Raw genomic sequence first — 15,574 nt, 5'->3', positions numbered from 1 at the left:
GATTTCAACGTCCAAAACAAGGTGAAAGTTCAAAAGCACATCCAGGCTGATCGTTCAAAAGGGTCGCTTCCACCTCTTGAAGAAGGTCAAGTCGTGATGACCTCAGAAAAGCCAAGTAATTCGTCAGACGCACCCGAGATCGCCAGGGAAACAAGCTCATTAGGTGGAACAGGCAGCATCTGTTACCCACAAAGGAAACTTTCAACCCCGATGTTCTTGGTGACCTCAGCGACGATTACGTTCGTCACTCCACGCCGGCTACACCAGTGAATCCCAGCGAGAACCCCACGCAGGACGTGCAAGTGGCAGCGCAACCAAGTGCGGATGATAGCACAGCGCAGGTGACAGCGCAAGCATCCGCTATTCTGCCTAGAAGATCGAGTAGGCAGAGACGGCCCCCCACGCAGCTACAATACGACCATAACTTTAACCAAGTGCCTTGAACATTGTTCGTAGTATGATGCTTTTTTTTGCGTTTCTTTTTGTTCAGAAGAAGGTTGTATCACCATGTGATAAGACATGCGCCGAAGTGTTCTGTATTTTCTTGGCCACACGTGTTGGCCTGCCTATATAATCGAGCCCCAAATAAAGGTTGCTGTTCTTTCGCCCATCGGATGTCGGCCTGTTGCTACATCAAATGCAGCTCAACGATACAGTTGTTACTTCTTTGTGTTTGAGAAGCGCACTCCATTCGCCAACACAGGCGCTGCAGCGATCGCTTTGTTTCGGGGGGGGGGGTTCAACCATACTTTATGTATGTTCGTGCGTGCGTTTGTATGTGTGCGTGCATATATACGCAAGCAAAAGTGAAAAATTTTGGGGGAGGGGGGTGTTTGCACCCCCACCCCCCCCTCCCCCCTGGCTCCGCCCCTGCCCGTCTCCATCACGAAATATGCGCGCGCATTCGGGTGACTATGACCTGTAGGGCAAGGGACTAGTGGTAGCGGAAAGAGGTGCGAGCGCATCGCAACGGGTGCGGCGGCGACTTTTAAAGCGCGCCCTTCGTGCCATCTTGCTGGTGATGCAGAGAACACGCTGAAGTGACAACGCCGAGCTCTTCTTACCGGCAGCGGTAAATGGTGTATATAAATAGCTCCCTATCACTATGCTGAAGGACGCACGCTCCACGGCCTAGTCGTCTGACGCCGCGTGCGGTGGAGCGAGGGATCGCAGATTCGAATCCTCGATCACGGGCTTCGGAAATATCTTTGACTTACTTTTCTTTGTGGCTTTTCTGTATCTATACTTACATATACATATACGGTACATGGCATCAACGGCGATGCCGACGACTAGAACCAGATGAGAGTGTCCTATAACTGCTATCGCAACACAATTCGGGTAGCTACGCACTAGTGGTGCGAAGACTCAGGAACGAACTGACCTGGTGGCCTTCCTCTCGAGCTTTCTCTCCTCACCGTCCCCTCACTTTTCTACCCCTTGTCATTCTATACCATAAAAGACTATGCTCTGCTTTACCCTCTGCCCTCCACGTCACCGTCACTTTCTTTTTTCCACCTCCTATCTATAAAATACTATTCGTGACTATGCAATGATTTACCCTCTTCCTTCCACCGTTGGCTCCACCTCAAATTGACATCACTCCTCCTCACAATCACTTTCCTTTCCCGCTTTCTTACTATACTGTACTATACAAGGCTATGCTATGTTTTCTCAGTTGCGCCAAGTGGTTACAAGGCACGGCGCAGTGGCATCACATCCTGGCGCTGTTTCTGGTTTACGCGATACGCACAAACAACAAGCTTAAACAGCTCCGTGGTTTAAAAAAATGAAACCAGCTTCACACTAGTGATGACAAGTCCGAAAGAGATGCGGAGCTGGGTGGGCTCACTTGTTTCTCGCAAGTTTAAATGCGAAGCTTTTCTCTGCCTTGGTGAATCAGTGGTTACGGCGCTCGGCTGCTCACCCCCCGGTCGCGGGTTTGGTCCAAGCCATGGCGGTCGCATTTTGGTGGAGGCCAATTGGTAGAGCGCCATGTACTATGTCAGTGCACGTTAAATTACGCCAGATGGTCGATATTTCCGGAGCTCTGCACTACGGCGTGCCTCATAATCATATGGTGTTTTACAGCGAAACCTGTTATGAAATCACAGCAGCCGTTTTTGGCGCCGTAGTTGGCCGCCGCCGCCACTGCCCGTAAACACTATCGCGCGAAATAACAAGATAAGAAAAAAATGCCCACGATGGAACGGGGTTCGAACCTGGGCCCTCTGCGTGGCAGACTAGTGTTCCACCGCAGAGTTATGCCGATGCTTGAAACTCCTTTGTAAAAAAACCCTACACAGGCCTCATTTCGGGAAAGAACCACATTAACATAAATGGTATAGCGTGGTAGAAGAGTAAAATTACAACCAGGCGCCATACAGCGCGAATTGCGCAACCAGGCGTCACACAATGCGAATTGCGCAACGAGTGGGTCTTTGGATGCTTCCAACAAATTACAAAAGAGTCAGCCCTTTGTAATTCAGGCGCTGCATAGTGCCAGCATCAACAAAGGGCACATAATGTCTTACAGGTGTGCAGCGGTTACCACGGTTCTCCGGAAAATGGCGAAAAATGTCATAGTAAGTGCTTCCCTACTTCACAAAATTATAATTTACGGCATAGTGGGTACCTTGCAAATAAAATGGTATCAGTAGCCCCAAGGGAGTTAACAACGGGCACTTGAAATGCCGGTCTTCCAGTTTTAGCTGTAACTTTGCTGCGCTTTCTGCGCAGGCCTTCAGTTTTTTGGGATGTGAAGCTCACGCGAATATTGTAAAATGTGCAGCATTTCTTAGTGACCAAAGACACTTAGAGCTTTTGTTTCTATCTATCTATCTATCTATCTATCTATCTATCTATCTATCTATCTATCTATCTATCTATCTATCTATCTATCTATCTATCTATCTATCTATCTATCTATCTATCTATCTATCTATCTATCTATCTATCTATCTATCTATCTATCTATCTATCTATCTATCTATCTATCTATCTATCTATCTATCTATCTATCTATCTAAGAGCCACCTAAATGTGGGTGCTCTCGTGGTCGCCTCCTTAACTTGGTGTAGATAGAAATTGGCAAAGGAGGGCATCAGGGCATGACTGTCTAATCGTTATATGAGTAACGGAAAAATCCAGTCGCGTACGTTGTGAAATCGTTTCCATTTGTCACGTGTGACTGAGTGGGTGAAATAATTTTGTTGAAGATCCGGCAAGGACGCGACCTCATAGACCTCCCGGATAGACAAACGTAGAGAATCAGCCCTGTCGCGGGCATGTCAGACAGCCGGGAATGCTTTTTCTAGACCGGAGCTACTTAGAGCGAGTCCCTCTCCTGTTTCCATAACATAGGGTATCTCGACCTGTGCTTCCAGAGCATGTGTGCTGGAACGGAGGTCTACCCGCAAGACGTGCAGGCGTTGTCGCGGTATGCGTCAGGCTAGATTTTGTGCAGAAAAGACGACACGGATAAATGCCGGTCTGCAATAGCCTTAGAGAAACGGCGTACAGCCTGTTAACCTTATGGTGAGCGGTGGAAAAACCCTTCTAAACATATAAAATAATTTGGTAATCTCTTTGTGAGCGGCTGGAGCGCCCCTGTGGTCATAGGTGAAAGAAGAGTCGTTGTTTCTTACAGAAGGAACGCAGTCGGTGACGTCACACGCAGCCTCGTGAGCAGACTCATTGAGGTTCTGGGAAGAACCCTCAATCAAGTTTGCTTCAGCGGGAAGCGAGTAGATCGAATAATGGGTGAGAGCATCCGGACTTGTGACTAAGAAAACGAGCAGCTTGCTTTGTGATGCAACCCTTCTGAAAAGCCCTAACTGCAGTTTAATTTACGCTATATATTCCGGACGTTCGTCCATCTAGCAGGGCAATGACGATGGTGGCTTCCTCGCAGACTTCGGGGCCTGAAGCGCAGATCGAAGCGCTCTCGGAATTCTTGCCACCGGAAACAACCACGGTGACGGCGGGGATCTTCCCACTGCTGTAATTCACGGCGTCGACGAAGCTTGCTCTAGTGTGACACGCCGGGGATTTCACGTGTGGCACAGACCCGTATACGTGCCGCGGTATGCTGGTATGCGATGCAGGTGAGCAGCTGTTTATATCTACCAGGAATGGCGAGAAGAGATAATGGGAATTTAAACTTATTAGCGTGAAAGTTTGGGCTAGTCTGTACTCTATTTCACAGGATATTCACAGCGCGAAAATGATTGAAGGACAAATGAACGAAGTCAAGTCAGAGCTCGTCTGTGTCTTCTCGCCTGTCCTTCGTTTATTTATCGCGCTGTGAATACGTCGGGTAATCAACGCGATGCCGCGTTAGTTACCCAATATATTACTTCGTTTCCATGAAACCGACGTCCATGTTCTAACGTGAGATCAAATGTTACACCAGACCAAAAGCTACACTTTAAACGTCAATGTAGTCGATGTTCCTGGTAAGCCCATGAATAGTGCACAACTACTCTATTTACAAAATTACACCATTTCCCGCTAAAGGGGACCATGAGGTGATGCGAAGCCGGAGCACTTGCACGATCGCGTTCCGTTGGCGTTCTTTGGGCATGCTGCCGACCTCGCGTCGTGGAACGCGAAGAGGAACGCTACGCGCGTCTTGTCTTCCCTCTAGCCTGGCCGTTCATTCTTACAGGGCGAGCGGGGATCGCGGTCGGCAGGCGTGCGAGAGGGGGGCAGCGTAGGAAAGGAGAGAGAGGGGGAGGGGACGCGCCTGCGCTGGTGCTCATCGTGGCGTTGCGCAGGAGAGAATTTCGGCATGTATAGCCCGCGTTTCAGAGGGAGAGTGGAAAGGGGAAGTGGAGAGGGGGAGGGGAGAGGGGGCGGTGTGTTGAGTGGAGAGGGTATGCGCATGCGCAGTAAGGGTGGTCACGGTGCACACCCCCACAACCACCACCACCACCACCGGATTGAACTCCGCCATAAGATACTTCGCATATAAAAACAGGCCAATCCACCTGGTAACGTTTGGATGAAAGCCAGAATATGCAGCATAGTCAACTCAATGACTGCTTCACATGAAGCCATCTCTCACAATGCATGAGATCCGCCGTTACTGCTTCACATGAAGCCATCTCTCACAATGCATGAGATCCGCCGTTTTCTTTTTAGATGTGAAGCATCTTATAGCGGAGTTCAATCCGGTGGCGGTGGTGGTGGTGGTGGTGTGCGGCGTGACCACCCCTCCCCCTCTCCACTTCCCCTTCTACCCTCCCCTTTCCCTCTCCCCCTTTGCCCTGCCTATTCCCCTACCCTCTCTACTTCCCCTCTCCCTTTTCTCCCCTCACCACTCCCCCTCTGAAACGCGGGCTCTACATGCAGAAACACTGATTCGCATCGCCTCATGGTCCCCTTTAGCGGGAGATGGTGTGATTTTTAAATGCGAAGCATTTCTTAACCTCTGGCACTTTGAGCGTTTCTATCTACGTAGGAAGTGTTCGCTTTACAGAACGCTTGTGACTACCGATCCGCTAGTTTCTTAATATTTCTGCCTTCACCGCTGGATATCCGCCTCATTTCTGGCGACGATGCAAGTATAGACGTCCCTGGGCCCTGCCGGGAATGGCGGCGACAGCGGCGGCGGTCTCCACGAAGCGCACTGGGATCCATAGTGCTACGGACAGCGACGAAACCAGTGTCTACTCGCTCAGCAGTGAGGACTGGTCCGATGACGACTTTCAGCTTGTACGACGCCGTAAGGCGAAGCGAAGAAACACCGGGTCCCCCCTGTCTTCAGGCAAGTCAACTCTGAAATCTACTCGGAAGACCGCAGTCAGTACGATCATTTTCGCACCAGAACTCGCTACCGACAACCTGAGACAACTCAACAGGCAGTCTGTCTCGGTGCTTCTCGAAGCGGCGGTGCCAAATGAAGTAAGGGACGTGAGAGTCAACACACGAAAAAGATGTCCTGGCAGTCGACGTTGCACATGAGACTGCACTGAGCACATTGAGCAAAATTACGGAACTTGATGGCATAAAGGTTCGCTCGTACATCCCAATGGCTAGTGATACTACTACTGGTGTCATCTACGATGTGGACGTCTCTGTTTCCAGCACAGACTTGCTCAGTCTGGTGAAGCCAACAGTAGATGGCATCCCTATAATACACATGTCGCGCATGGGCACATCTCGCTGTATAAAACTAGCATTCAAGGGTGAATCTCTGCCGTCGCATGTCAAGGTAGGCCACTTTCGGCATCCTGTACGACCGTTCATCCCGAGGCCACTCCAATGCCGCAAATGTATGAGGTTTGGACACGTGAGCGCCGTGTGTCAGAGCACGATCATTTGCTCACGCTGCGCCGAACCACACGCTGCAGACTCCTGTGAGGCCACGGTCCTCAAGTGCCGCAATTGCCTCGGGTCGCATGACGCTTCGTCAAATGAGTGCCCCAAGAAACAGAAGGAAAGCGAAATCTTAAAGCAGATGGTGCGAGACCGCTCGTCTCGTCGGGAAGCTGTTGCTGTCGTCACAAAGCGACGCTCCCGACGCCGTAGAGGTTCAAGGAGCTCTGTGAAGCGCAGTGCACAGGTGACACCTCATCCTCTGCTTCCTAGACTAGACACGCCCGAGTCGATTCCTGAGGACAAGACTGCACCAGAGCTCATGGACACTGAAGCATGGCCGCCATTGCCAAAGCTGCATCTAGAGCCACAGCCAGAACCACAGCCAAAGCCACAGCACCATACACAGCGACTCCAATGGTCGCAGCAGACATATACTGAGTCAATGACAGCGCTGGTTCCCTACGACTTCCCCGAGAAAGACAAGGACATTGCTGCGATGCTTCGCTCTCTTCTGAACACCATATTCATGCTTCTGAATAAGCTAAACACTCCGACAGCCCGAGCTGCCCTGCAAATGCTGGAGGTTCTCGACCCAGTGTTTTCAGCGCTGCAGTAATCACAACGGCTCGCCCATGGCCCTCTCAAAGGCCGCGATTCCCCAATGGAATATCAGAGCGCTGATGTAATGTAGGTCAGAGAAGCTCCATCCAGCCTCAGTGACTGATTGTACCCCTTTGCACGCGCATTGCTTTCCTTCTCTCTCGCTCTCTTCCTCTTTCTATTCCCCATTCCCTTGTCCCCAGTGCAGGGTAGCAAACCGGACGTCATTCTGGTTAACCTCCCTGCCTTTCCTCCTCTCTTTCTCTCTCTCTCTCTATCTACGTATTTATCTATCTATCTAGCCGCCTACGTCGGGGTGCTCTCATGATCGCCTTCTTAACTTGGTGTAGACCAAAATTTGCATGGGAGGGTAAGACGATTTGACGAATATGACTGCCGGGTCATGACATGAATAACGATAAAATCTTGTCGCGTACGTCGTCAAACCCTTTCCACTAGACACGTGTGGCACATACCCGTTTACCACGGGCCGCAGTGTACGGGTATGCGCCACAGGTGATTAACAGTTTATATCGGCCCAGGAACGGCGAGAACAGACATTGTTAACCTAAATGCTAGAGAGTTAAGGAAAATCAACATCGGAAGCGTTGACTCAACGAAGGGAAAGAATGAAAAATAGGATCCCAGCAGGAATCGAACCCAAGCATTCTGCGTGGCAATCAGGTGCTTGGGTTCTACCACTGAGCCACGCCATGTCTATGAACTGGTTTGGAAAAACAGCCTACGCAGGCGTAATATTGCAACATGAATTGTGGTTGTGGTGCTGGCTATCTAATTTTACAAGAAAGCTATAAACACTACATGATACTCCTACGATACAGGCGTCATATCAGATTAACGTCTGTAGTTCCAGTGTTGGCTCCGTTTCTATAGCAGTCTAATAGACATTACGTTTGTATTCCTATGATTCAAGAAGCTATATTGAAGCATTGCTCGTCCCCGGAGGAATACATTAACGAAAGTTACATATGATATCCACACCACCGCACCGTAAAGTGCACTTAGTCCGCCAGAACGCCGCAGTGTCCTCTTCATTTCTTACGAGGCTGAGCGATGGCCTCATGCTGACCGTGGATGATGCCAGATTGATTGACAGCCGCTTTCTAGACTAGGCTACGTAGACCACATACGCCCAGGTAGTCTACAAATACGACAAACACCATCCACTGATGTTCGTCTACGTAGCACTATCCAGGCCTACCAGCCTCGACGGCCTATACGTCACCAACGCGAAGGGTGGCTTCAGGTTCCGACATGTCGCCGGCTATGTCGACAGACAATTTGTCGACGAAATGACCGAGGCATCCACGAATTCCAACGGCTCTACTATACCACATACTTCACTACACATGGACCCCTCGTCACCACTATCACAACCGGATCCTATAAAAAGTCATGACCAGCTGCTGGTGCTCACTGATCACGGTGATGATGCCCTCGTTCAAGAACTGTTAAGAACTTCTTGCACACATGCACACGTGTTCGTGAAACGTGCGTGCGTTCTCGGGACACGTATAGGCACTACATATCAGCTTACCGATTCTGGTGTTGGTAATACCCACGTTGCCATTGGCAGCGTTACCCAACCGTAAACAACTGGTTATATAACACATATGCGGCTCTTAAACATATATAAGCGTGCGAATAAAATTTATACAAATGTTTAGCGTCATTTTGTAACGTGTCGCTCAGTAAAAAAACGTTACGCCACAGTCACCTACCCGCAGCATGCTTCGCATAACATCGACTCCCACAGTACGTGGGATCTGCCGAATTTTTTCTTGTTTTCTTTATTTATCTTTCGCTTTTTGTCGCAGTTTTATCTACATCTTTTTTGTCTCTGTTTATTTCCATTTCTATTATTATTTTTCTCGCTCTTTCTCTATTTCTTTCTGTTCCCTTTCTTTATGTCTTAGTTTAAGTTTCTCGCTTTCTCTTTCTTTATACGTCTTTCTTTGATTCTTTCTTGTTCTCTGTCTACATTTTCCTTCATGTTTCCCTTTCTTTCTCTCTTTGTACTCTTTCTCTCGCAAATCAGAGTCATTGCTTCGCACGCCGAATTGATCAGCGCACTTGTTTTGTGAGTGAAGCAGCAGATATACAACGACGAGGACTCCGAGAGCATTTGTAGGTTTATGAGCATGGTAATTTCTGTTCATGCAAACGGGGCTTTTCTGAGCTTAAATAGCTCCGCTGTTGAAGCGGTGTATCTGTGCAGTTTCCTGCACTGGCTCGGGACACTACATCTGAGGAGCGATGCGTGAATGACGCTTTCCTAAACTGTGAAATAAACTTAATGAGAGCATCATTTCGGGCTAGTTGGTGATCCATGACGTCAAAGAAATTGCGCGACCTCTCTCGCGTCGCGTCCATTCGCGCGCATGCGTGATGTATAGTGTGGCATATATAAGCAGATCCAGTGGCACAATAAACCCCGTTGAAATTTTGCGCTGTGTTTGTACTTGTCTTCTGCCCGTGTTTTCGTCGCGCAATTTCTTTGACGTCTTGTGAAATAGAACCTGCAATGTCGCAACGTCGCCGCAAACAAAAATTCGCTCTCCAGCCACTTTCAACAAAGACACCGCTTGAGCGCTTTACGCCGCACAACACCACCTACGCTTTTATCTCCGTATCTATAACCGACCTTTCTTTCTACGTATCTATCTATCTATTTTCGAGCGTTTCTGTCTACGTATCCACCGCGATGTCACGACAAAACGTATCATGGTGTCATGACAAAAGGCATTCTTTTCAAATGCTATGATGATGTTAAATACCCCTCGGCAAATATTTGCAAGGTACGCTTGAATGAAATCAATCAAAACTTTATTGTCAGCACCACCGAAATCCATACGGCACTGGTGAATACACGTGTACTTTTCTTAGGGGCTCAAAGAAGGAAGAAGAGTTATAATAGCGGTGGCGAAATGCGTTCAGGTCTGTCAGTTACCTTGGCTTCGCATTCCCGGCATGTTTCTTCATCTTCCGATAGCACAAAACCTTCATAGATTTTAAGGGGCAGTCATTCGTAGGGGCTGTGGGTCAGGTGATACGAATTACCACGATAGTGTCAGACCTTTCCTTATCGAATGCCAGCCGCAAGTCCTTGCTCGTCATCATCTGTAACGCAACCAATCCTGAAGACCATGCGCTGATCAGTGCAGACCGGGGGTAACGACGTAAGCGTTATGCATGCTTGCTCCAACATCCGGTCCGAGTAAAACTGAACCAAATCAGTGTCAGCTAATTGCAGAGTCCTGACGGTTGTTCGCAAGACGTATCTTCGGGGCAGTCGGTGCATGTCTCACCAGGTTCATAGACAGGCAGCGAGATAATATTCCCCCTGTAAACGTAATAGAGACATTATTCAGCAGTCGGCAATAATTTTCGCAAATTTGAATTCACGGCTGCTTGGGTAATATTAGAATGGCCGCAGGGACTAAACAGTATTTTTATAAATGCCTCAAACCTACTGAATACATTAAGGCAGCCTTCTATGAGAACTGAAGTCAGATAGGCTCCCGCCTAATAAGTGTACTTTGTGCGATGTTCCTGTCCTGTGTCGAAATTATTAGGCTTCTGGCAGATACTTCCTGTCATTCTCGGTAAGGTGGCCTTTCTTTTTTGCGGCCTGATTTCCTTCGATCTCTCTCAAGCTTCGCCCTACCTACGAACTCGCCCCAGCTTCCGGGCTCTGTCAAGTAGGAAAAAAATCGAGATACAAGTTGAAGGACTTCCGCCGTCAAAAAGACTGCAACGACCAGCAGCACGAGTGTTACCTGGTGAAAGTATAACCAGCGTGCTCGCTCATACCCTACCCCATTATTTTACTACAAAAAGCACTAGTGAGGAGAAAACTGGCTGACTGTGTTAGTTTATTTGTTCATTTGACAAATTAACCCCGTATGGCTGCCACATAGAGAGTGTGAAATAGATACGATTTCGGACTCCGCACTTCACGAAAAAAAAAGTGCAAGGATCTCTGGGCGACAAGTGTTCCATAGAAACAGGGAGCCATGATGCTTGGACAACCCAGATATTCCACCAACAAAAGCAAGGTCCTCTATACTACGTACATATGGATATATGAAAGGTAATGATATCTTTAATGAGCTTCTGGAATCTCAAGGCATCGTACAACCAAATTTGCGCGTGAATATCTCGATCGATTATTTTGTTATGTGGGTTTTGAGATTGCGCCGCCCCGGTAGCTCGGTGGATATGGTGCATTGCTGCTGACCCATGATACCCTGGTTCAGTTCAGGACACGGCAGTCCCATTTCGATGAAGGCAATGTACTCAAGGCTCATGTGCTGTCCAAAGTCTGTGCACGCGACCTAGTAGTGAATACTTTATTTGAGTAGATTTCAAAACAGGAGAAAGTGCCTCAGATCAGGCTGGCCGACGTTTCGACAGAGGACCTATATTTGTCAAAGGCGCCTTGTCATCCCTGGCGTGTTAGTTTTATGGGGTTAGTGATGACGTCATGTCCAACGGTGGCGCTTCTGTTGCTGTTGGTAATTGCTGTTGGTTTCCAGGCAGAAATTACCAACAGCAACAGACCCGCCACCGTTGGACATGACGTCATCACTAACCCCATAAAACTAACACGCCAGGGATGACAAGGCGCCTTTCACAAAGATAGGTCCCCTATCGAAACGTCGGCCAGCCTGATCTGAGGCACTTTCTCCTGTTTTGAAATCTATAACGTGTATCCATCTGTCGGTTCCCTTCTTGATCTTTATTTTGAGTAGGTTTGAAGAAGGGGAAATTCCCTGGAGGGGGGCATGACTAGGTAGCCTCCTTCTTACGGGAGTCCATTTACAGTAGCCGCTACCCGGGCGCGCGAGACCAGGGTCTTCTGGCTGGCCAGGTTCGAGCAGTCGAGCAGGGCGCCTCCCATTCCTCTCGGGTAGGATGGGGTAGGAAGGAGAGGTTCGGTGTTAGCTGACATTTCCACGCTGTATAAAAGATGTTCGAGGACCCTTCCCACAGTATGTGCACTTCGCTGAGCACGTAGGATCAAAATTGTTTTGAAGTGCCGAGTACACTATTGTTTTGGTGAACAGACGGAGGAGTAAACATTGCTCCACTTTTGTGAGCCCTTTTCAGCGCTCATGAGATGTGGTATGCTCTAATTGGTTGTATTTGGTGATTTCTCTAAACGTAGAGACTCGATAGAAATTGGAGTCAGCATCTGAGTGAGGCAGGGCAGTCGCCCGGTAAATACACCCACAGGCCGCGGCGTTCGCCGCTTCATTACCCCCGAGACCCACGTGTGCGACGGTCCACACTATCGCGCGGGGCGTAGGTACTCCGCTGTATCAGAATGGGCCATAGCGCTAACACACACGGACGAGGAAGAGACAACAGGACAGGCGCTAACTTTCAACTGATTGTTTATTTTCGAAAGCAACGGTATAAATAGATCCGTACGCAAAGCACCACTCATCGCCCATGAAAACCTGCAGCGTCAAGAAAGGCCAATTCATTAGCAGTCAGCGCCACCGACGGGCAGCTGACACAGCTATCACCGGCCCTCGCGATCATGGCGGCTTCCACGATCTCTCTGGTAGTCTTATCTGCATTCCTATATACGACTGTGCACTCTTTAAACAACGCTTGACACCCACAATCATTACAATGCACAGACACGTGCCCATCACGATAACGGCCCAACTTCTGCTTATGTTCCCTCAGCCTATCGTTCAGGCATCTCCCCGACTGCCCAAAGTAGACCTTGCCGCAAGAAAACGGGAACCGATACACTGGATTATTAATACATGGCACAAATGGATTCTGATGTTTCTTCACACATTCTGCACGCCTCTTGGCTAATGGGTCCGTGGCCTTGCAAATGCTTATTGGTTTCTGTGGGGCAGAAAAAAGCACTTCTACCTTAACCTTCTGACCAATTTTCTTCAGGGCGTGTGACACGTTGTGAATATACGGCACGACAACCTTTTTCATTCCCGGAGAACTGTTTACACAGGTATCAATCTGTCTATTTAATTTTCTTAGCCCACTTTCTGCTACTGAGATAAGTACATGGTCGGGGTAACCTGCCACTAAAAGGCGCTCCTTCTGAATAACAAAACTACTAGCAATCTTATGGGGGCATGATTTGCGAAGCGCGTTGCCAAAACAAACCAACTAGCCCCAAAATCCACGTTGACAAACTCCGCTGTAGTCGCTGTTTTGTAAAATTTTGTGCGCGAAATATGGTGTAGACCTTCTTACAATGTTTTACGGACTCCCCGTGAGTCAGTGATGAAGACTATCGAATCCCGGTTAGAGGTTACGAGCGCGATGGCCACTTCTTCTGCACGTGTTACATCTCGTGTTTTGCAATTTAGTCCGTTTATTACCGTGTTTTGGTGAATTACCGCCGCCGTGTACCATCCCCCGCCGTGTTGGCCGGAGGCACCCACGTTCAAAACACCGTGTTTGTCCCCATAGTGGTGCACTCGAGCTTTGGCTCGAGCTAGGCGCCCACCGCTATGACATTCTCGTGTTAAGGTGTAAGGAAGACGGCCTACGCTGTGGGCGTGGCTCCAGATTTTCGGGAAGCGTACGCGCTCTTCCTCTAGCGTTGAGTGATAAATGTGCAATCGGCCAGCGAGGTCGCGTCCTCATTGTCTTTTTTGAGAGTCCCAGTATTAGATTGCTAGCTGCGCTTCCCTGAGCTCCTCGAAGTAAATCGGGAACTCGAGGGCTCGCTTGTATATTTTGCGCAAGATTACCTCAATACCATTTTTCTCGAATTTGCGAAGCTGTAAATAGGGGGCCGAGTACAGAACGCGGCTCGTCACGAAAGCATGAGGTAGCCGCATAGCGTTTTTGAAATTGCAGTCCGCCATGTTAGTTTGAAAGCAATCTAATCATGCGGCCTACTTGTTCGCCCCTCTGATGTAATTTGTTCAGTGTTCTGTCTATTTCGCGGTGTTTCTGTATAAATAGGCCTAAAATTCTCAGCTCCTCGTGTTCGGGGATGGATCCGTTCACTAGGGATATTTCAGTCTTAGTATTACACTTGCATGTGGGACGAATCTGTACAAACTCCGATTTTGTTGGGGAACATTGAAGGTCACTGCGGTGAGTGTAGCTGTGCACGATTTCGTCCGCTTTCTGGAGATTAGCTTCAATTTCACCTACCGGGCCGTGTTTAGCCCAAATGGTTATGCCGTCGGCACAAAGCGCGTGCAGTACGCCTTCGACTATCTCCAATGGACCTGGTAGTTTTCTCATTGCGAGGTTAAAAGAAGGCTAAGAGGTCCAATTATCCGGAGCCCATGGCGTACTCCCAATCATATTGAGGATTTAGCACGTAAAACACCCCCAACTGTTATTATGTCACAATAGCTACATACAGGCCCGTAGCCCGGGGGAGGGGGAGGGGGAGGGGAGGGGTTGCTAGGGAACCACCCCCTCCAGCCCCACATTTTGATAGAAGGGGTCTTTTACCTTAAATAAATAATTAAAATAGGTGTTTTTTTTAAATAGTCAAGGCCTTCAGCAAAGCGCCCCCCTCCCCCCCGAAAAAATCGGTGGATATTACCAGGATTTTGTTTATTAATAATGTTTATATACCCTTGCAATATACCCTTTTGAACAAAGAAAAAGTGACGAAATAGTACATAAACTTGGCTAAGACACGGCTATCACTCTTCATGGAAATAGTACACAATATGTTACGACAAGTTACGTCATTTTTGTTCGATTACAAGTAGCATGTGCAAAGAAAACTATATGCGTACCGCTCCTTTTTGTGTACGACTAAAATACGACAGTTATAATCAAAGCATGTCGTTAGAACTAGGATAATTGTATCTACTGAGCTTACTAGATTATTACAACAGCATCAAACCTCAAGCATGCTGACGTATCCACATGCCAGCTGAAGGAACCTGAAGGACATAATATCCTCCGAAGCTGTGGTACTTACATTGGTGCATATTGACAGACATAAATGTTTTGGAATCGATAAGTGCTGTCATCGTTCTTCAAGGTGTAGTATGTAAAACCACATCCCAGGTAACGAGTTTCGGCCCATATTAACTGCGAAAAGAAAACAAAATTGCCGCTCTGTGTTTACGAATGTATCTTCGGAAAACACTAAAGGCGTGCTCATAAAAATGTCCTCATGCCGGCATTGTTCTTAAAGCACAAATGAAATAACAGTTCAATCTTAGTGTAATACGCACACTTACGCAGAAACGGAGTATGCATGACGACATACGACGATCCGTTCCTGTCTAAGTGTGCGCTATTCTACATACGTCCTGTACCAACAGTCCAAGTTGTTCTTGAACAAAACTTCACGCTTGAGACGTGCCTTTCATTCGAATGCTCGGCATGCAGAGGCTTTTTGGACAATTATTGGGAAGTTATTTTATTTCGAGGGCAACCAGAGTGCGATAGCTTAACGGACTGGTCACCCTGCGACATCGACAGTACTGCGACGTGTTCAGTTCTTAAGCGGTCTGAGTGATGATACGCTGGTAACGATTACGTCGACAGTCTCAGTGTTTTTATCACGGCACCGTTTGGCGGCGACGTCCGGCAATGCTCTCAGTTCCAGTGAATGTCTTGGTTTGTCTCGTGGCTGCATCTTCGTCGCATCGCTTCG

This window comes from Rhipicephalus sanguineus, chromosome 7 (assembly GCF_013339695.2).
Source record: "Rhipicephalus sanguineus isolate Rsan-2018 chromosome 7, BIME_Rsan_1.4, whole genome shotgun sequence".
NCBI lineage: Eukaryota > Metazoa > Arthropoda > Arachnida > Ixodida > Ixodidae > Rhipicephalus > Rhipicephalus sanguineus.
Note: the sequence above shows the minus strand (reverse complement) of the source record.